The sequence below is a fragment of the Schistocerca serialis genome, chromosome 11, assembly GCF_023864345.2.
Source record: "Schistocerca serialis cubense isolate TAMUIC-IGC-003099 chromosome 11, iqSchSeri2.2, whole genome shotgun sequence".
Lineage (NCBI taxonomy): Eukaryota > Metazoa > Arthropoda > Insecta > Orthoptera > Acrididae > Schistocerca > Schistocerca serialis.
Genome location: NC_064648.1, coordinates 153,716,959 through 153,738,143, shown reverse-complemented (window position 1 = coordinate 153,738,143; position 21,185 = coordinate 153,716,959). Strand labels below are relative to the sequence as shown.

The window sequence follows — 21,185 nt, the reverse complement described above, 5'->3', positions numbered from 1 at the left end:
GTAGGGTGCTGGGAAAATTAAAAACTTGCCGCACAGTGGCTAAAAGTGGGCAGTTCACCAAGAGGTGGACGACCGTCATTTGTGAGCCACAGCGACACTGAGGTGGGTCCTCGCGACGGAGGAGGTAATCGTGCATTAACCACGTGTGGCCAATGTGGAGCCGGAAGAGGACAACTGATTCTCTGCAAGAGGGCCACACAGAAGACTTCCACACATACGCAGTCACCTTAATGACACACAGTTCGTTGTGCATACTGTTACGCCATTCCGTCTCCCAAAGCCGAAAAACCCTGCGGCGTAAGACAGAATGCAGATCAATTTCGGAGATGCCCGTCTCCAGAAGTGGTTTCCGCGTGGCCCGTTTGGCCAGCCTGTCGGCAAGTTCGTTGCCTGGGATTCCGACATGTACTGGAGTCTACACAAACACCACTGAATGACAGGACCATTCGAGCGCATAGATGGACTCCTGAATGGACACTACCAAAGGATGGTGAGGGAAGCACTGGTCGATAGCTTGCAGGCTGCTCGAGTAGTCAGTACACAAGAGAAATGACTCCCCAGAGCACGAGCGGATGTGCTCGAGAGCACGAGATATGGCCACCAGCTCTGCAGTGAAAACACTGCAGCCATCTGGCAAGGAGTGCTGTTCAATATGTCCTCCACGAACATACACAAAGCCTATGTGACCATCAGCCACTCGGTGTAAACCACTTCAAGGCCACAGTACGTGGCAAGAACCAAGAGGAAGTGATAGCGGAGAGCCGCAGTGTTAACACAGCCCTTAGGGCCGTGCGAAAGGTCCAGAAGAATCTGAGGCCTACGTGTACACTGTGGAGGTGTACGTGAATGGACCTCGAGGAGAAGTGGTTAACAGGAAGGACTCCAGTTCAGACAGAAGGGACCGGATGTGAACCGCAATTATAAGTCCTGACCTGGGATGCTGATGTGGGAGATGAACCGCCGTGGTTGGGAAAAGGAGACGGTAATTCGGATGCTCAGGAGAACTACGAACGTATGCAACATAACGGGTGAGCAGCTGTTCACGCCTAATCTTCAATGGAGGGACTCCAGCCTCCAGCAGGACACTGGTCAGCGGACTCGTTGTAAAAGCTCCCGTCGCTAGGCGAATGCCACAGTGGTGCACTGGGTCGAGTAAACGCAATACTGAGGGTGCCGCCGAACGTAAACCAGACTCCCATAGTCGAGGCGGGATTGAACAAGGGCTCTGTATAGCTGCAGCAGTGTAGAGTGATCTGCACCCCAGTTGGTGTTGCTCAAGCAGCAGAGGGCACTGAGATGCTGCCAGCACTTACGCTTAAGCTGACAAAGGCGAGGTAGACAATTCAATCGGGTGTCGAAAATCAGTCCTAAGAATCGATACGTCTCCACTACAGTGAGTAGATCACCATTAAGATAAAGTTCTGGTTCCAGATGAATGGTACGACACCAACGGAAGTGCATAACACACGACTGAAAACTGAAAGCCGTGGTCTAGAGCCCATGACTGCACCTTGTGAATGTCTCCCTGTGGGTGAAGCTCAGCAACACCAGTACTGGAGAAGCAGTACAAAAGGCAGAAATCATCCGCATGCGGAGAAGGTGAGACCGACGGCCCGACAGCTTCTGTAGACCGTTAATAGCCACTAAAAATAGAGACACACTCAATACGGAGCCCTGTGGAATGCCATTCTCCTGAATATGGAGGGAACCGGTTGAGGCACCGACTTGGAACAGAAAATATGGAGCGACAGGAAATTTTGGATAAAAATCGGGAGCAGGACCCGGAGACCTCACTCCTACAATGTGGCCAGCATATGATGTCACCAGGTCATGTCGCATGCTCAAAAAAGATGGCAACCAGACGTTAGCATCTGAAAAAGGCTGTTTGGATGGCAGACTCGAAGGACACAAGATTATCAGTGGTAGAGCTACCCTGGCAGAAGCTGCCCTGACACGGAGCCACTAGGCTACACGACTCCAGAACCCGACCCAACCGCCGACACCTCGTACGTTCCAGCAGTTTACAAAGAAATTGTGGGGCCTGATAGGCCGGTAGCTATCCACGTCAAGTGGATTTAGACTGAGTTTGAGCACCGAAATGATAGTGCCACAGCGATGGAAATTTGGCATCACACCAGATCAAGATAAAGATGATGAGAAGATGTCACTTGCAGTCAGACGAGAGATATTTAATCGTCTAATTGTAGATCCGATCTGGTCCAGGATCTGTGTCGGGGCAATGTGCAAGGGCACTGAGGAGCTCCCACTCTGTAAATGGGGCGTTATAGGGTTCACTGTGGTGTGTAGTGAACACGAGGACTTTCATTTCCAGGCACCATTTGAGGGTGCGAAGGGCTGGGGGGTAGTTCTCCGACACAGAGGCTCAAGCATAGTGCTCAGCAAAGTGCTCGGCAATTGTGTTTACGCCGGTAGGTAACACACCATTGATGCTAATGCCAGGGACACCTGTCGGGGTCCGGTACCCAAAAAGATGCCTGATCTTTGTCCAGACTTGGAAAGGTGACGTACGACACCCAATGGTCAAAACGTACCTCTCCCAACACTCCTGTTTCCATCATTTTATAAGCAGGTGAACGTGAGCACGGAGCCACTTAAAGGCTATTAGGTGCTTACTTTGCTATAGAGCTCGCCTACACTCTTTAATTGCCTCAGCAACTTCCAGCGCCCACCGAGGGACTGTGTTTCGCCGGGGGCACCCTAAACAATGAGGGACCGCGTTTCTCGCCGCAGGAACGATCATTGTAGTGACCTGCTCAACGACAACATCTATGGCACAATGTGGGGGAGATTCAGTGGTGACAACAGAGGTGAAGGCTTCTCAGTCTGCCCATCTGGGTAGGCGTCTGTGGGCATGACGCTGGGGGAGTGACAGGAAGATGGGGAAGTGGAAACTACCACACAGGTCATCATGTGCTCTCCAATGGATAGATGGGAGAAGGTCAGGACTGCAAACTGAGAGATCAATGGCTGAATATGTGCCATCTGCCACACTGAAATGTGTGGGGGCACCTGTATTTAAGAGGCAGAAGTCAAGTTGTGACAGTAAATTTTCGACCTCGCTACCTCATCCAGTAAGCAAGGCGCCACCCCATAAGGGGTTATGGGCGTTAAAATCTCCCAAAAGTAGAAAAGGTTTAGGGAGTTGATCAATCAGTGCAGCCAATACATTCAGGGGTACTGCACCACCTGGAGGAAGATATACATTGCAGACAGTTATTTCCCGTGTCGTACTTATCCTGACAGCCACAGCTTCAAGAGGGGTTTGAAGGGGCACAGGTTCACTACATACTGAGTTCAGGACATAGACGCAAACTCCACCTGACACTCTTATTATAGTCGCCACGGTTCCTGTAATATCCCTTACAGCTTGCGGAGGGCAGGGGTCCACATTGCCGGGAACCAAGTTTCCTGGAGGGCATTGCAGAAAGCTTATCAGTTGCCGTAGCTCAGCCAGGTGGTGGAAAAAACCACCGCAATTCCACTGGAGAATTACACGATCGTGAGACTGGGTAGGCACAAAACAGTCAACGAGGCAGTCTACGCCTCAGGGTCACCTGATGCCACCGGATGAGTACCTGTGGGATCGACATCCATTGTGTCTGAGGGCCCAGTGAGATCTAGGTCCTCAGTGGATGCCAGAATCTGCACCTCATCCTCAGACACACAGCTTGTAGGTAGTGGTGGTGTGGGTACCACCACGGTGCCTTGATTCTTGGAGATCTTTTTCTTTTTAGGTTTCTCTCCCTGCTCCTTAGGTTTGTCCTGCTGGGAGGGCTTCACTGATTCAGTCTCAGGGACTGAGGAGGACCGTGAAGCCCTACGACCAGCTACCTGTGGTTGCTTCAGCCACTGGCAGCTGGCAGCTTTGCCACTGGTAAGAACCTGGGAAGGGAGTGATCCAAGGGAAACCTCCTTCCTGGAGAGAGGAGCCGAAGACGACTTACGCTTCCTAGGTTGAGAAGTGGTGACTGACGTCCCCGATGGTTTGGGGGGGGGGGGGGGGGGGGGCTCCTGAAGTAGGTTGTGCAGGAGCAACAGTGAGGGAAGTGCCCCCCACCACCAAGGGGGCAGGTGGAGTCTGACAGCTCTGAGAGCCAACTGTACCCGGCAGAACGGAAGATGGTACAACCGTTGTCATAGCAGCAGCATAGGTTGACATCATACGCACAGGATGTAGCCTCAGTGTAGGTCAGTTGGTCCAGGGTCTTGTATTCCATTATTTTTCTTTCTTTCTGGAGAATCCTGCAGTCTGGCCTGCAAGGCGAATGGTGCTCTCTGCAGCTGACACAGATGGGAGGTGGGGCACAGGGAGTATTGGGATGTGAAGGACATCCACAATCCTGACAGGTGACGCTGGAAGTACAGTGGGAAGACATATGGCCGAACTTCCGGCACTTAAAGCACCACATCGGGGGAGGGACATACAGCTTTACATCACAGTGGTAGACCATCGCCTTGACCTTCTCGGGTAATGTGTCACCCTAGAAGGCCAAGATGAAGGCACTGGTGGCAACCCGATTTCCCTCGGACCCTGGTGGACGTACCAGATGAAATAGACACCTCGCCACTCTAAACTGGCGCACAGCAAAAGAAGGTCCCTGTGAAATATGATACTCTGCACCATATTTAAGCTCTTATGGGGTGTGATGGAAACAGAAACATCCCCCAGTTTGTCACAGGCGAGTAGTGCCCTTGAATGGGCAGAGGATGCTGTTTTGATCAAGACCGACCCTGACCACATTTTGGACAAGCCTTCCACCTCCCCAACTTGTCCTCTAAATGCTCCACAAAAAACTTTCACTGAGAAGAAAGATTCCCCATCAAGTCTCATACATACAATGTACCAGGATGAATAATCTTCACTGCCATCCTTAGCCTGGCATTCCTCCCATGGTGTGGCTGGGGAGAGGGGGAGGGAATGATTTGGAGTCATATTTGTTAGCACTGAATTTAGACCTTGATCGTTTACACACTGCTTGTGTTTGACCACCGCCCTTCCCACACCCAGCTGTAGCAAAGGCCACCCTGTTAGGATGGCAATTGCTGGGAAACCCGATGCCCCAGGGTGACGGGCATCTACTCCTTGGCATACGTGGGGAGTTAATGGTGCAGGCATCAGCAGAGCAATCCCTGTGTAGTCAGGGGGCTACAACCAACAGGGTACATGGTGACCCCACCACAGCAGACGCTAGACGCTGGATATCAGGTGCAAACGAGCTAAGAAGTCCATTATTGTCAACAGCGCAGAAAGTGATACTGCTCAGAGGATGGAGGAAAACGCACCCAGGAGGGTGACCACACCCAACACTTGGAGAATGAACAGAAGTGCAGATCCGCGTCGACAAACGATGCGAGAGGTCTCAGTGCATGGAGACTATGCACAATGTAAGGCACCCTTCCCCAATTGGCTCCCTCTTCGGGAAAATTTTGAAAAATGGAGGTCAAACCCTACAGGGGACAATCACATAAAGGCTGAAACGTGAGAGACTCCTTTTAGTCGCCTCTTACGACGGCCAGGAATACCTCGGGAATATTCTAAACCTGGACCCGCATGGGGGTTCAGTCGTGGATAAAGCAGGTGGTAGACTTCTGTTTATTGATATAATACTGGGGAAGTGCAATCAGTCTACTAAAGAGTGTTTACAAATCACTCATGCAACACATCCTAGAATATTGCTCAAGTATGCGGAACCCATACCAAATAGGACTAACCGGGAATAATTAATGTATACAGAGAAGGGCAGCATGAATGGTCACAGGTTTTATTAATCCAGAGGAGAGTGTCGCAGAGATACTGAAGGAACTGAAATGGCAGACTCTTCAGACAGACGTAAACTATCCCGAGAAAGTCTATAAATAAAGTTTAAACAACCAACTTTAAATGATTACTCTAGGGATATACTACAAGCCCCTACATATTGCTCACACAGGTATCGTGAGGAGAACATTAGAATAATTGCTGCATGCACAGAGGCATAAGCAATGTGGCTATGTAGTAGACTCCTTGTTTGACATGTAAGGGCCTGGGTTCGAATCCTGGCGGAATCAAAATTTTAAACCAAGGTGCACGTTCTGTAAGCATTTCCGTGAAGCATTAAACACAAAAAACACAGAAAAAACTTTTATTCTTTTTTAATTACACACTCTTGATGAACAATCTTTTATAAAATATCAGTAGGCTACTTAAGAATTTTTGAGTGCAATGTTGTTGTTGTTGTTGTTGTGGTCTTCAGTCCTGAGACTGGTTTGATGCAGCTCTCCATGCTACTCTATCCTGTGCAAGCTTCTTCATCTCCCAGTACCTACTGCAGCCTACATCCTTCTGAATCTGCTTAATGTATTCATCTCTTGGTCTCCCTCTACGATTTTTACCCTCCACGCTTCCCTCCAATACTAAATTGGTGATCCCTCCATGTCTCAGAACATGTCCTACCAAACGATCCCTTCTTCTAGTCAAGTTGTGCCACAAGCTCCTCTTCTCCCCAATTCTATTCAATACCTCCTCATTAGTTATGCGATCTACCCATCTAATCTTCAGCATTCTTCTGTAGCACCACATTTTGAAAGCTTCTATTCTCTTCTTGTCTAAGCTATTTATCGTCCACGTTTCACTTCCATACATGGCTACACTCCATACAAATACTTTCAGAAACGACTTCCTGACATTTAAATCTATACTCGATGTTAATAGATTTTTCTTCTTCAGAAATGCTTTCCTTGCCATTGCCAGTCTACATTTGATATCCTCTCCACTTCGACCATCATCAGTTATTTTGCTCCCCAAATAGCAAAACTCCTTTACTACTTTAAGTGTCTCATTTCCTAATCTAATCCCCCAGAATCACCCGACTTAATTCAACTACATTCCATTATCCTCGTTTTGCTTTTGTTGATGTTCATCTTATATCCTCCTTTCAAGACACTGTACATTCCGTTCAACTGCTCTTCCAAGTCCTTTGCTGTCTCTGACAGAATTACAATATCATCGGCGAACCTCAAAGTTTTTATTTCTTCTCCATGGATTTTCATACCTACTCTGAAATTTTCTTTTGTTTCCTTTATTGCTTGTTCAATATACAGATTGAATAACATCAGGGATAGGCTACAACCCTGTCTCACTCCCTTCCCAACCACTGCTTCCCTTTCGTGTCCCTCGACTCTTATAACTGCCATCTGGTTTCTGTACAAATTGTAAATAGCCTTTCACTCTCTGTATTTTACATCTGACACCTTCAGAATTTGAAAGAGAGTATTCCAATCAACATTGTCAAAAGCTTTCTCTAAGTCTACAAATGTTGAAACGTAGGTTTGCCTTTCCTTAATCTTTCTTCTAAGATAAGTCGTAGGGTCAGTATCGCCTCACGTGTTCCAACATTTCTACGGAATCCAAACTGATCTTCCCCGAGGTCGGCTTCTATCAGTTTTTCCATTCGTCTGTAAAGAATTCGCGCGTTAGTATTTTGCAGCTGTGACTTATTATAGGCCGTGAGACGAGTGATTGGTACTGACAATTCCGGCGGGCAGACGGCGCTGTTGCCGAACGTGGCTCACAGCACGCGGCGCCCTGTCTGCTACACGCATTCTCTAGCAGCAGAAATAAAAGCGAGACAAAATACAAGTCGTATTGGTACGCGTGAATTTATTTAAAGTTGATGCTTGAAATATATTAACTCGAAAACTGATAAGAGCTATTTAGTACAAGTATCTAAGATGCTGAAACATAATAAAGTTATTTGTTAAACTTCACAACTGAATTGAAAACTATTTTCGCAAGTTCTTGAACATTAGCAGTTTTGGTTTCCATTGTTAAGTATTAGCATTATTAATTTGTTCTACTACAAGCTACAGAATAATTGGTCAGTGTATTAAGAGTTATAATCTGAAGAAAGTACTCACAATATGATGATCTGGTTGTAGATCGATAGCAAACTCCCTCCTTACATTCCTGAATACGTTGTAGTTACTGTAATGGAAAAACACCACTCACATCACTGTCAGAATCTGATTTGACATTGTGTTCCTCAGCACTACTCCAACTATCACTGCTCTCTGCCAGATGTATAATTAAATTTTCGATGCATTCTTCCACAACCCCTTCGGTTTTGGCTGCCTCTCTGATGGCACTTGCAGTGCTGTTTACAATTTTAGCCACGTCTCGCTTGTCACTTTATTGATAGCTGCGGGAAGGAGAGTTTCCACTTCAGAGATCGTGAATTTTTTATTGTTTGCAGCAATGTAATTTTTTATCTGCGCCCACACTCCTTCAATTGCATTGAAGTGACAGTGGTATGGAGGAAGCCGAACGATTTCATGCCCGTGCCTTTTAGCAATCTCGTCAATTACATATGTTGGAAATTGGGGTTTCTTTTGTGCCACAATTTCGAGCAGTTCCGCCTTCCTTAAATCTTCTCTGAAATCTACTTTTCGCCGTTTCAACCACTGAATGATATCGTCCTTTTTTGTTGCCAAGGTTTGTGCCTTATTGTGAACAACGGAATCATAAGGTGCATTGTCCATAACAATCACTGATGGACTTGTCAGATTCGTCATAAGCGATGTCTTGAACCATTCTTGAAATACTGCACTGTTCATTTCTTCATGGTAATCTCCCGTCTTTTTTGACCGAAACATTTTCAAGCAGTTTGGCACAAAACCTTTCGATGTTCCTGCATGTAAGACAATAATACGCCCTCCTTTGCCAACAGGCACTGCCATTGTCCCTTCGGGCGTTCCATCATTCCAGCCTCTACGTAAAGAATGGCTGGCATTGACCCAAGTTTCATCTAACCACACTATACTTTCGAATTCCACACCCATGATCCTGCGCAGAAAGCTGCACCGCCATGCAACTACATCTGTCCTTTCCATTAATATTTTGTGTCCGTTAAACAGTGAATAGCTGAAGCCTATGTCTTTCAACACTGTACGCAATGAAAATTTGCTCCCTTTAAAAAGATCGTCTTTCTGAAGCGACACCAGTAACTTAGATAGAGTGGGATGTTCCCTTCTCTTATGATAGCTGTATATATGACGACGAATAGTGTCTTTCTGAAAATCGTCCAAAGCTGTCACCTGCTTATTTCTCGGTCGCTTCTTTCCTGGTGTGTGCAGCTTTGTTGTGCCACTCTCATCACAATCTACACTATACTGTTCTTTCCCTATCTTTACAACAGTGTTCTTACTTATTTTCAATGCTGCTGCAGTTCTCTTCACAACCTGAACAACAGGAATTAAGGGCCCACCTTTGTCCTTTTCTTTCTCAAAGTAATCCCTCACAGACCACACGAATTCACGGGCCTGGGTGTGTAGCACACTTTTCTTCCTCCCTTTCACTTCTTGTGTTGGGCTGGGTTCAATGGAATGGCTCATCAAGATGAATGGAACGAGTGATGAACAAGTTCAAAGGAATGGTCTTTCGTAGTTCACTTTGGTCGTGACTTTCTGTTTATAGTTTCCGGGAACGGGAAATGGTTGGTCTCGTTCCCGCAGCAGCACGTCGGCCAGTCTCTTTCCAGCCTCGGTCCCGTTCCCAGCAGTCTCAGTCGCAGCTTTCTACTTATAGTTCTCGGGAATGAGAAACAGTCGGTCTCGTTTCCGCCGGCTGGTCTCATTCCAGCCTTGGTCCCGTTCCCATCTGTCTCAGTCTCGCTCGGCTGGACTCGTCCTTCTTCGCATGGCCACTCGTCGTAGTTTCAATGCCGACTGCTCATAGTTAGCTCAGTATCGAGTTGTTGTTTGTTCTGTTCGCTGCGCAAGCCCTTCTAGATTTGTTTCAAACCTTTTTTTGAACTTTGAACTTCTGGTTCTTTTCATATTCTATTCAGCGTCCATGACTGGTAATTAAAATGTATTTAATAATTATGTAAATTACATGGTATGTAATGCATCTTTTCAGGTAACAAAATGGCATATCAGCTTACTTCACTATTTTGATAAACAACAGAAGAAATACTTGTAAAAAGGCAAGATTTTTTTGTTATTACACATGCAGAGGAAGTTGGCACGGCACACACAAGTGGCCATTTTCCGTCTTGTTTTGATCCAAGGTAAAAGAGCACGTTCATTGTTATGGAAGGTAGACTGACTTAGAACCAAATGAAGTTCACTTTCCATAATCGAGTGTCTGGTGTCACATTTTGTAAAGAGAATAGTATAACTTCTACAATATTATTTCAGTGGTACAGGGTGGCACAGGAAAAATTGTCCCCGAGTACTAGTCTGTTCATTTTCGCCTACCAATCATCATCTATTGTTTCGAAGATGTTGTTTGCATTAGCTTCTTTGTTATTTATTCACTGCCTAATTATTACATGTTTATCTATGCTGCTCGTAGAGTTCAACAAATCCTGCGTAATTGGCGAGCTGTCTGTACTCGGGGACGGTTTTCCGTGCGCCACCTTAACATTATTGCACTGCGATCAGCCACATAATGCTATAGTTGGCTACATGAGAGGTTTCAGAGAATCACGAAAATAACAAGTGTGTGAGAATTCTGTTAGGAATAAAAACTCTGTACTCCAGGGTGGAGACAAGTGCCCTCTTGGCGCCTTCCATCTTCAATCACCTATACCAATAATTTTCAATTTTTCATAAGAACCATATACCAAGCACAAATGAAAGGTGAATGAGTAAAAATGAAGAGTTCCCAAAAAAGAGCGATCACCAGTGAACTAGTTCCCAAGGATGAATGAGTTTGCCCATCACTAATGTAGTGTCATACGACAAAAAAATGCACGAGTCGCCACTGGAACGAGTCAACTTATACAACGTTTTTGTGTACAATTTGTCGGGAAATGAAACTGAACTATCACATAGACTCGGCAACAAGTAAAGCAAGTTGTCAAAGGAGATTCCTTTCAAAACACTCCTAGGATATAACACAAGTGCGCAGAATCTGTAGTGCAGCATAATGTGGGATCCCACAGAATAACCTCCTCCACTTTTATTCTCTCAACGCCGACAACAGATGTTCGTGAGACCTGAAAACTTAGTTTAGGTAGTTGTTAAAAGGATAAATGTCCGAATGTAGAGAAATAAAGTGTACGCCACGACAGCCCCGTAGATCAGCAGGGTGCGATTGCAAATAAAACTCTCCATCTGCTGTGGTGGAGCGCTTGTTCTTTGGATACTGTGGCTTGACGGTGCCTTGGAACTTGAGGGACAGAGAAGTGTGCTCGAGAATGTAGATCTAGGTTGCAAAAGTCATATATCGCATTGGACCTTATTTTTCCTGGAACAGAGCAGCAACTCAACTTGGAGTGAGCTCAACAAGTCATTGGAAGTCCCCTGCAAAAATAATGGGCAATGCTGCCTCTGCAGCTGTCCATAATTGCAAAAGTGTTGCCAGTGCAGGATTATGTGTACACACTGAGCTCTCTATTATCTCACGTAAACATTCAATGGGATTCACGTCAGACGACACGGGTGGCTAAATCATTCCCTCAAACTGTCCAGACTGTTCCGCAAACCTATAGCGAACAACTGTGGCCCCTGGTGATATAGTGCATTGTTATCTGGGAGCAGGAAGTGCACGAATGGCTACAAATGATCTTCACGTAACTGAACATAACCATTTCCGGACAATGATTAGTTCAGTTGGACCAGAAGACCCAATCCATTTCATGTAAACACAACTCACATCATTAAGGAGCCACCACCAGTTTGCACAGTGCATCATTGATAACTTGGCTTTGTTACACTCGAAAGTTACCATCAGCTCTTACCAACTGAAATCAGGACTCATTAGATAAGGCCACAGTTTCCCAGTCATCTAGGTTTCAACTGATACGGTCACAAGCTGAGGAGAGGCTCTGCAGGCAATGTCGTGCTGTTAGCAGAGGCACTTGCCTCAGTCATTTGCTGCCCTATCCCATTAACACCAAATTGCGCCACACTGCCCTAATGGATACGTTCATCACACGTACCACACTGGCTACTGTGGGTATTTCACACAGTGTTGCTTGTCTGTCAGCACTGACAACTCTATGCAAACGATCTGCTCTCAGTCGTTAGGAGAAGGTTGTCAGCCACTATGTGGTCCGTCAGGAGAGGTAACGCCTGAAATCTGGTATTCTCAGAACGCTCTTGACACTGTGGATTGCAGAATGTTTAATTCCCTAACAATTTCCAAACAGAATGTCTATGCGTCTAGCTCCAGCCATCATTGCATGAAAACTCTGTTACTTCCCATTCTGCAGCCGTAATCACACTGTAAACCTTTTTACATGAATCACCTGAGTACAAATGACAGTTCCTACCCCTTTTATATCTCGAGTACACAACACTTGATTGAAGCTCTCCACAGTGATATGACTGGACAGGTCCTCTGCCAGAATGAAACAACTGGTGAATTCCCAATAACAAGTGGGCTTAAACAAGGATGCGTTCTCGCACCGACATTATTTGCATCGTATCTGGCAGCTATGCTTTACGAGACATCCGTAAACAGTGCAGGAATAGAACTAAAGTACATGTTCGATGGAGGATTGTTCGACCGGTCCGGACTCCATTCGAAAAGGTTCACCAGCACCACTCGTGTGACAGAGCTGCAGTATGCTGATGACAGTGCTTCTCCAGCTCATTCACCTGCAGAGTTGCAGCTGTCAGTCGATTCCTTCAGCAGGGCGTACGAACAATTTGGTCTCTCCGTCAATATTCCAAAGTCGAAGGTGATGGCGCAGCCAAGTCCTGGCTCCTCCGTTCCTGATTTCAGCATATCCATTTATGATACACCCTTGGAACAAGAGGACCATTTCCTCTACCTAGGATGCATACTGTCATCTAACTGCTCATCAGGAAAAGATGTCGAGAATAGATTACGTGCTGCCCACGTAGCATTTGGACGTCTTACAAAGCGTGTCTTCCCGGATAAAGACCTAACACTGTACACCAAACTGACGGTGTACAAAGCTGTAGTCATTTCCACCCTGCTATACGGTTGCAAAACGTGGATGTTATATTGCTGTGATCTGAAGAAACTAGAACGCTTCAACTAACAGAAGCTAACATATATCCTGAACCTGAAATGGGATGACTTCATATCCAACACGGGTGTTCTTGAGAAAGCAAAAATGTATAGCACGGAAGCTCTTATCACTGGGCATCAACTCAGACGGGTCGGACACGTCCGGCGGATGGAAAATGACAGACTTCCATGCCAAATGCCGTACAGCGAAGTGAGCACAGGTAAAAGGCCACGAGTTGCCCCTCTCGAGCGTTGTAAGGATTAGTACAAGAAAAATCTGAAAAACTTGAACATCGATCCGAGTAACTGGTCCATAATAGCAGAAGATCGAAGTCGCTGGCGCTAGTTACCTCAAATGCTCTTCAAAACTCTGAGCCGGAACGTCGAAGAATGGAGAATGACAAATACCGGAGACGTAAACTCCTCCAGGCTCAGCCACGTCCTCCACCTTCCGTCAGCTGTAATGTCTGTGCCGCCTGTTCCACGCTAGGATTGGATTGCTAAGACATCAACGACACTTCCACACCTGAACCATAACAAAGGAAATCTCAGGAGAGAAATGAAAACTCGGATACGAGTATCAGCTGCTGCCGATGACAACACAACACTACCACCATCTGTATATGTGCACACAGCTATCCCATGACTTTTGTCGCAGAGTAAACAAGCAGAAATGTATAAAATTGTTTTCGGAACAGTAGCTTACTGACTTTCAATCACTAATGTCATAGTGGGACACATGCCGGTTTTAAACATTCTGCCACGAGCTACAAGATCTGTCACCCATCATTATAACTGAAGCTGTGTATCAAATTACCAATAAGTTGTTTACAACATTTAGTAACTTGGAGATTGATTACAGCACTCTTCCAGCAACCGTGCATTGCAACAAAACAAAGAAGTCTGAGACAACGGTCGTGCGGCACTGCACAGCAGGGCCACGGAAGTAATTAACTTTGAGAACTACGATATACACGTATTCGGGGTGACAGATCGTGCCTGAAGTGCACAACACGAGGTAACACCATGAGACATCTCAGCAGCAAACAGGAATACCATGGGATACAGAACGTATTCAAAGAAATGCAATTCAAATGTTTGAAGCAGTGTTTGATGTGTAGGAGAGCATCAAAGAGCTGCTGAAAAAACCAAACTCTTGAAGGGAGAGACCAACTATCCTACAAAAGCCAACGAACAAAGTTTCCAGAACGAGCCTTGCTCCTGTAGAGGTCATTAAAGCAAGATTCAAGCCCAATAAAGTGTGCACAGAGCATTGAAAGTCATTCTTCCAATGCTCTATACACAAATGGAACAGGAAGAAGTCCTACTAACTAGCACATTGCTAAGTACCATCTTTTTACTGAGGTTTGCATTTCTAAGGTACCACTAATAAGAACCAAACGACATCTACAACTTAAGCATTACAACAAAATCAGCAAAAACACCATCTATGTAACATATGATGGCTCACATAAAGCACTCAGGCACAGCAATGTGCTCGCATTGTTTATTAGGTCCAAATTCTCATCCTCTGTTTGTAGAATGTAGTAACACATTTGGCACCCCGAATATTTGTCAAGGGCTACTGCTCCAGTCCGGAATCCCTGAACCATTACACCAACAACCTGACAACAGCTTTCGCATCCCGTAACTACCCTCCCGACCTGGTACAGAAGCAAATAACCAGAGCCACTTCCTCATCCTCTCAAACCCAGAACCTCCCACAGAAGAACCACAAAAGTGCCCCACTTGTGACAGGATACTTTCCGGGACTGGACCAGACTCTGAATGTGGCTCTCCAGGAGGGATACGACTTCCTCAAATCCTGCCCTGAAACGAGATCCATCCTTCATGAAATCCTCCCCACTCCACCAAGAGTGTCTTTCCGCCGTCCACCTAACCTTCGTAACCTGTTAGTTCATCCCTATGAAATCCCCAAACCACCTTCCCTACCCTCTGGCTCCTACCCTTGTAACCGCCCCCGGTGTAAAACCTGTCCCACGCACCTTCCCATCACCACCTACTCCAGTCCTGTAACCCGGAAGGTGTACATGATCAAAGGCAGAGCCACGTGTGAAAGCACCCACATGATTTACCAACTGACCTGCCTACACTGTGATGCATTCTATGTGGGAATGACCAGCAACAAACTGTCCATTCGCATGAATGGACACAGGCAGACAGTGTTTGTTGGTAATGAGGATCACCCTGTGGCTAAACATGCCTTGGTGCACGGCCGGCACATCTTGGCACAGTGTTACACCGTCCGGGTTATCTGGATACTTCCCACCAACACCAACCTATCCGAACTCCGGAGATGGGAACTTGCTCTTCAATATATCCTCTCTTCCCGTTACCCACCAGGCCTCAATCTCCGCTAATTTCAATTTGCTGCCACTCATACCTCACCTGCCATTCAACAACATCTTTGCCTCTGCACTTCCGCCTCGACTGACATCTCTGCCCAAACTCTTTGTCTTTAAATATGTCTGCTTGTGTCTGTATATGTGTGGATGGATATGTGTGTGTGTGCGAGTGTATACCCATCCTTTTTTCCCCCTAAGGTAAGTCTTTCCGCTCCCGGGATTGGAATGACTCCTTACCCTCTCCCTTAAAACCCACATCCTTTCGTCTTTCCCTTTCTTTCCCTCTTTCCTGATGAGGCAACAGTTTGACTCCTTACCCTCTCCCTTAAAACCCACATCCTTTCGTCTTTCCCTTTCCTTCCCTCTTTCCTGATGAGGCAACAGTTTGTTGCGAAAGCTTGAATTTTGTGTGTGTGTTTGTGTTTGTTTGTGTGCCAGCGCTTTCGTTCGGTAAGTCACATCATCTTTATTTTTAGATATATTTTTCCCACGTGGTAAAAAAAAATTTTTCGAAAGAAATAGTTTTCAAAGTGCTTGGTGCAATTTTAAGGTATCAGAGTGCAGAAAAAAGTCACTCAAAAGACAATTGCCAATTGTTTTAAACATGCAGGATTCTGAGAACTCTCTTCACCATCCCACACCAAGGGTGACACATTTTCAGGAACACCTGATGATGGAGGTGAGGATGACATTCCCGTGGTGGAATTAGTGAAAGAATTTTGTCCACCTTTGTCAACTTTTGAAACAGAGGACACCTCTAGGTAGACAACAATCTGACTGTGCGTGCCTCAGCAACTGAAGAAGAAACTGTAGCTGACATCCAAAGCCAGCAAGATGAAAATTCAGTGCACTGAAAACTTCACAAAAAAAACTTATTTTCAAAGAACAATGTAATACAAACGGCAATAACGAGGCATTAGAATGAACACACCATCAAGCGCAGAATGTGTACATACACCTTAAATGTAAAAAGCAAACCAAAATAACTGATTACATGAAGCAGGATAGTATGTAGTATGCACTACTAACTCCATTTTAAAATTAGAGCAACTGGTTAAAAAACTAAACAACACTGTCTTTGCCATGACTGTAGAAAACTGGGAAATTAAATTCTTATTTGTTATTTTTTTCAAAGTACAAAAGTGGAATAATAGTGACTTCGTTATTCATATTTTGTAATTGTATGTGTTGGAACTTCTCAATGTGTTACGTAGGCAACATCACACTTGTACATTTTAAAGAGAAACATAGGAGAGTGCGTAGGCCTTTGGGTAAGGTATGCATAGAATATTGTCTTTCAAGTTTGATACTGTTGATTTATTTTTGTAATACACTAACTGCAACGAAGTTGTGTCATTCATGACTATTATATTATGCAGCACTTACAGTAGGTTTCACATCACACATGCTCAACATTTTATCTCATTCATTATCCAAAACTGTGTTTGACATTATTGAACAATTTACATTGTTACTACTTCTTGCTTCACTTATTAAGAGGGTTTTTACATTTTGCCAGCATGTTAATCCTGTGAGTACTGCAGAAATATATGAAAAATTCCTCTTCAGTCCCACTCACAAATACCGTAGGTGTACTTACTGTATTTCTGCTACTTTCTTAAGTATTGACTCTATGGCTCCTGAAATTTACAGATTTGAAATTTTTATCAAAACAACAATGCAGTAGCCTGGTTTGTGTGACTATTGGCTGTAACAACCACAAAACGTTGGTCCTTTAAACATCACTACTGGTATCGGAAGTTTTGAAGAATACAATACAAAAAACTGCTTTAGCCAGTGAAGTTGCCAATTAGCATAATGTCATAAAATCTTGCCTACTTCAACTATCAAACTATCAGCAGCCATACAGGAATATAGCATATCAGATCATTCAGCACTGCTCATAGAGTTTCCAAAAATAGGGAAACCAAAATATGTGAAAACATGTTTTAAATGGAAAGTTAGTAAAGAGAATGTAAATATATTTTCCAACGAACTAAGAACAATAAACTGGCTCTAGATAACAGTGTGTCAAGTGAAAAAAATTTCAAAATATTCCTAAACTGTCTCCTAGATATTTTCAACGAAACTTTTCCCCCTCAAGCCTGGCGACAAAAAGTGGCCAATAAAATAAATTGGATTACACTGGGAATAAAAGTGTCTAGTGCCAGGAAAAGACAGCTTCCGAATGAGTTAAAACATAACAAAAATGCTGACTTTGTGGGGTATGTAAAGAGATATGCGAGCACTTTCAAAATAGTTGTACAGGCAGCAAAAAAATTGTCTAACAACATGTATATTGGTAAACATGAAAATAAACCAAAGGTAATTTGGGATGTCGTCAAGTCTGAGTTGAGAGTAAACAACAAGTGGGAAGAATGGTTCAAATGGCTCTGAGCACTATGGGACTTAACATCTATGGTCATCAGTCCCCTAGAACTTAGAACTACTTAAACCTAACTAACCTAAGGACGTCACACAACACCCAGCCATCACGAGGCAGAGAAAATCCCTGACCCCGCCGGGAATCGAACCCGGGAACCCGGGCGTGGGAAGCGAGAACGCTACCGCACGACCACGAGATGAGGGCAAGTGGGAAGAAATTGTTCAAATTAAAATGATATAATTATACATTCTTTTCAAAAGTCAACTGTTTCAAAGATTTTTTTCATAAATGTGGCAAAATCAGAAGTAGATATCACAGCCCACCTGGACAAGGTAGATATCAACTTTGTATATATAAAACAAAATGCATGCCTTAAAACATTCAAAATAATTATCCCAAAAGGTGTAGAAGATGCTATAGTGTCTTCTAAAAACAAGAAATCAGCTGGATGGAATGAAATTCCATCCACTGTAGTCAAGGCTGTTTATAACGTCATCTCTTATCCATTGGCTAAAATTATAAATCAGTCATTTGAGGAAGGATATTTCCTGGATCAAAATATGCTGAAATAGTACCATTGTCCAAGAATGGGTCACCAGATGACATGGGAAATTACCACCCTATTTCCCTCCTGGCAGTTTTTGCTAAGATGATACAAAGGATTGTTGCAAAACACCTCAAAACTTTCGTATAGAAAATGACATATAGGCCTAGTTAAAAATCAATTTTGATTTCAAATGGGGAAAAGTAGAATAAATGCTATCAGGGAATTTACTGAAAAGGTAAGCTCTGCTTTAGACAAGGGTAAAAAGGTCACAGGTATTTTTTGTGATTTGACCAAAGCTTTTGACTCGGTCAATCGCTTAACTATTTCTACACAAGTTAGAGAGGTAAGAAATCGTGGACAGGGCACTACAGTGGTTCAAATCTTATTTGTCTGAAAGAAAACAGATTGTTATAGGGATCCAGCAGGGCTCAATTTTAGGGCCTTATCTTTTTCTGCTGTACACAAATAATTTACAAACCTTCAACATCGCAGCATGTCAGCAATCGTTGGTTAATATATTAAAAACTAGAAACCCACCTCGATTGCGAAAAAAGCACCTAGTGTTAACCTAGGTTTCGCCGTAGATAACTACACCTTCTTCAGAACAATAGAACCCACAAGTTCCTAAGAAGACCTTTGTCAATACTTAAAAGAGCACCATAGCTATACATTTATAAACGAAAAAAACTTGTGAGTTATTTACGCTGAAACCTAGGTTAACATAAGGTGATTTTTTCACAAATTGAGGCAGGTTTCTAGTTTTTTAATACAAATCATTTACCTTTAAGCATTGATGTTCACTCTGTTTTAATTGAAAATGACAATTTAGAACAAATTCATGATACCGTGGAAAATATAATGGGAAACCTACAATTATGTTTTCAGCAAAATGGATTAAAACTCAATGTCACAAAAACACAATTAGAGCAGTTCAGTGCTAAAACATCATCAGCATTTCACATAAAAATAGTGCATGGCTATCAGGAAATGACTGAAGCAAGTCATGTAAAATTTCTAGGTCTAAATCTTGACACAAATTTAAATTGGAAGGCACATGTAGACTTCACAGCAAACAAACTAAAACAGCCTGGCTTATGCAATTAATGTCTTATTAGCTTCCACCCTTATGGACACCAGGAAGATAATCTATCACAGCTACTTTGAAACTATAATTCAATACGGAATAATTTTTTGGGAAAGCTCTATGTGAACAGCCTGAGATTACTTACACTTCAAAAGAGAAGCATAAGAAACATATGCGTTTAGTCCAAAAAGGAACATCATGTCGCCCATTATTTAAAAAGTTAAAAATACTAACAGTTCCTTCTCTGTACCGTTACAAAATTTTTATTTTCATATGTAAGGTCAAAATTCACTTGACAATTTTCATTTCAACCACAATACAGTGCTCGTCGGAGACACAGTTTCGAACTTCTGATAATTTCAAACTTTATGCTTAAACAATTGTACACAGGATTAAAAATTTACAATAAAATAAATAACACCAATCTGTCAAATACGGAGTTTGACCAATTAAAAAGACTGTTATTTAAGAGACTAGTGTAGAAATGTTATTATTCAATTGAAGAATTCATGCAGGACAGTTTAGCAATTTGAACAGAAAAGAAACAATACAAATTATGTATCGCATAATAAATTGTAAATATATTGTAGAAATTGTATTGCAAGCTGTAAAATGATCATTAGTGTTACATATGTTCTTGTTAAGTTGTTCATATCTAAAAATTCAAATAGGTCTGCTTAAATGTGTTGATTATTATATCTTTATTTTTCTAAAGTAATTTGATGTGTCTCCAGTACAAAAATCTTTGATTTGTAACTTATGTTACGAGATGAATAAACTACATTCTACATATTAACAACGTGAAAATATCAGTGGGTAAAAAAAAGTTACCAATGGGAATATAATAAAACTAGACAACACGAAGTATATATAAACGGTTGTCGTGATACTTTCACTGGCTTCGGTAATATACAATATATTACCTTATAAATAAATAAAAAACTTTTTTATTTTAAATTCAGTGCATTAGTAATTGTAAAATGACTCTTAGTGTTCATTAAAAAACGACGATCATTCCACTTGGGACCTGTGGAATGGTACATTAGCTTATTTGTTTTAGTTGTAAATATTTGTCATGTATTGTTGTTTTTCTGACATGTTCCACATCCTGGAGGACCTCCTCACTACGGATCAATTGGAATGAAAGTAAATCTAATTTAATCTAAAAACTATGTTCTAATCAGTTAATTGCCACAACCATGTTTTTTAAAAATATTATATTCAAATGTTCTGTGTTTTTTATGTTAAACTTTCTGACCTGTTCCACACCCACTAGAACCGTCTCAGTTTTGGGTCCATGTAACGAAAACTGAATCTAATCTAATCTTCAGCAAAATTCTTGATTATTATTGCTTTTCCTATAATTATTGAAAGTATTAATAAGTAATTTGCAGAGAAATAAATAAAACACAGATCTGCTTTGTACAATGTGCATACAAAGCATTAGCTAAAACTTTTCCAATTTCTTATGTACTGGCAGTAGGCTAACAGATGTTAGTCATTTCTCATTCAACACATTAAATCTTAGGTGGTACAGAGTCAACTTTTCAGTTCCTCAAAACGTGCTTGCAGCTCATTTCATGCTGAACTAAATGAGACATGAAGACTGGCCAATGTGACAGACAGTACCTTCAACACCTTTTCTTATGACTTCCACGACTCCCAAAACCATTACTGAGGAATAGAAGGAAGAAAAGGTAAAACACTTAGGAGGTTGTACACTTATTCCAAATTATGATGGAAAATTAAAAATATTTCCCCAAAATAATGACACACAATTTACACCTTGAAATGGAACTATAGATAAATGGTATTGG

General features: G+C 43.1%; 1 protein-coding gene across 5 annotated transcripts in view; it reads right to left on the bottom strand.

Moving 5' to 3' along the window:
* The window catches only part of LOC126427016 (zinc finger protein 93-like), a 325,645-nt gene that overhangs the window by 102,245 nt on the left and 202,215 nt on the right, over positions 1-21,185 (bottom strand). The gene's annotated exons all lie outside the window — the stretch shown is intronic.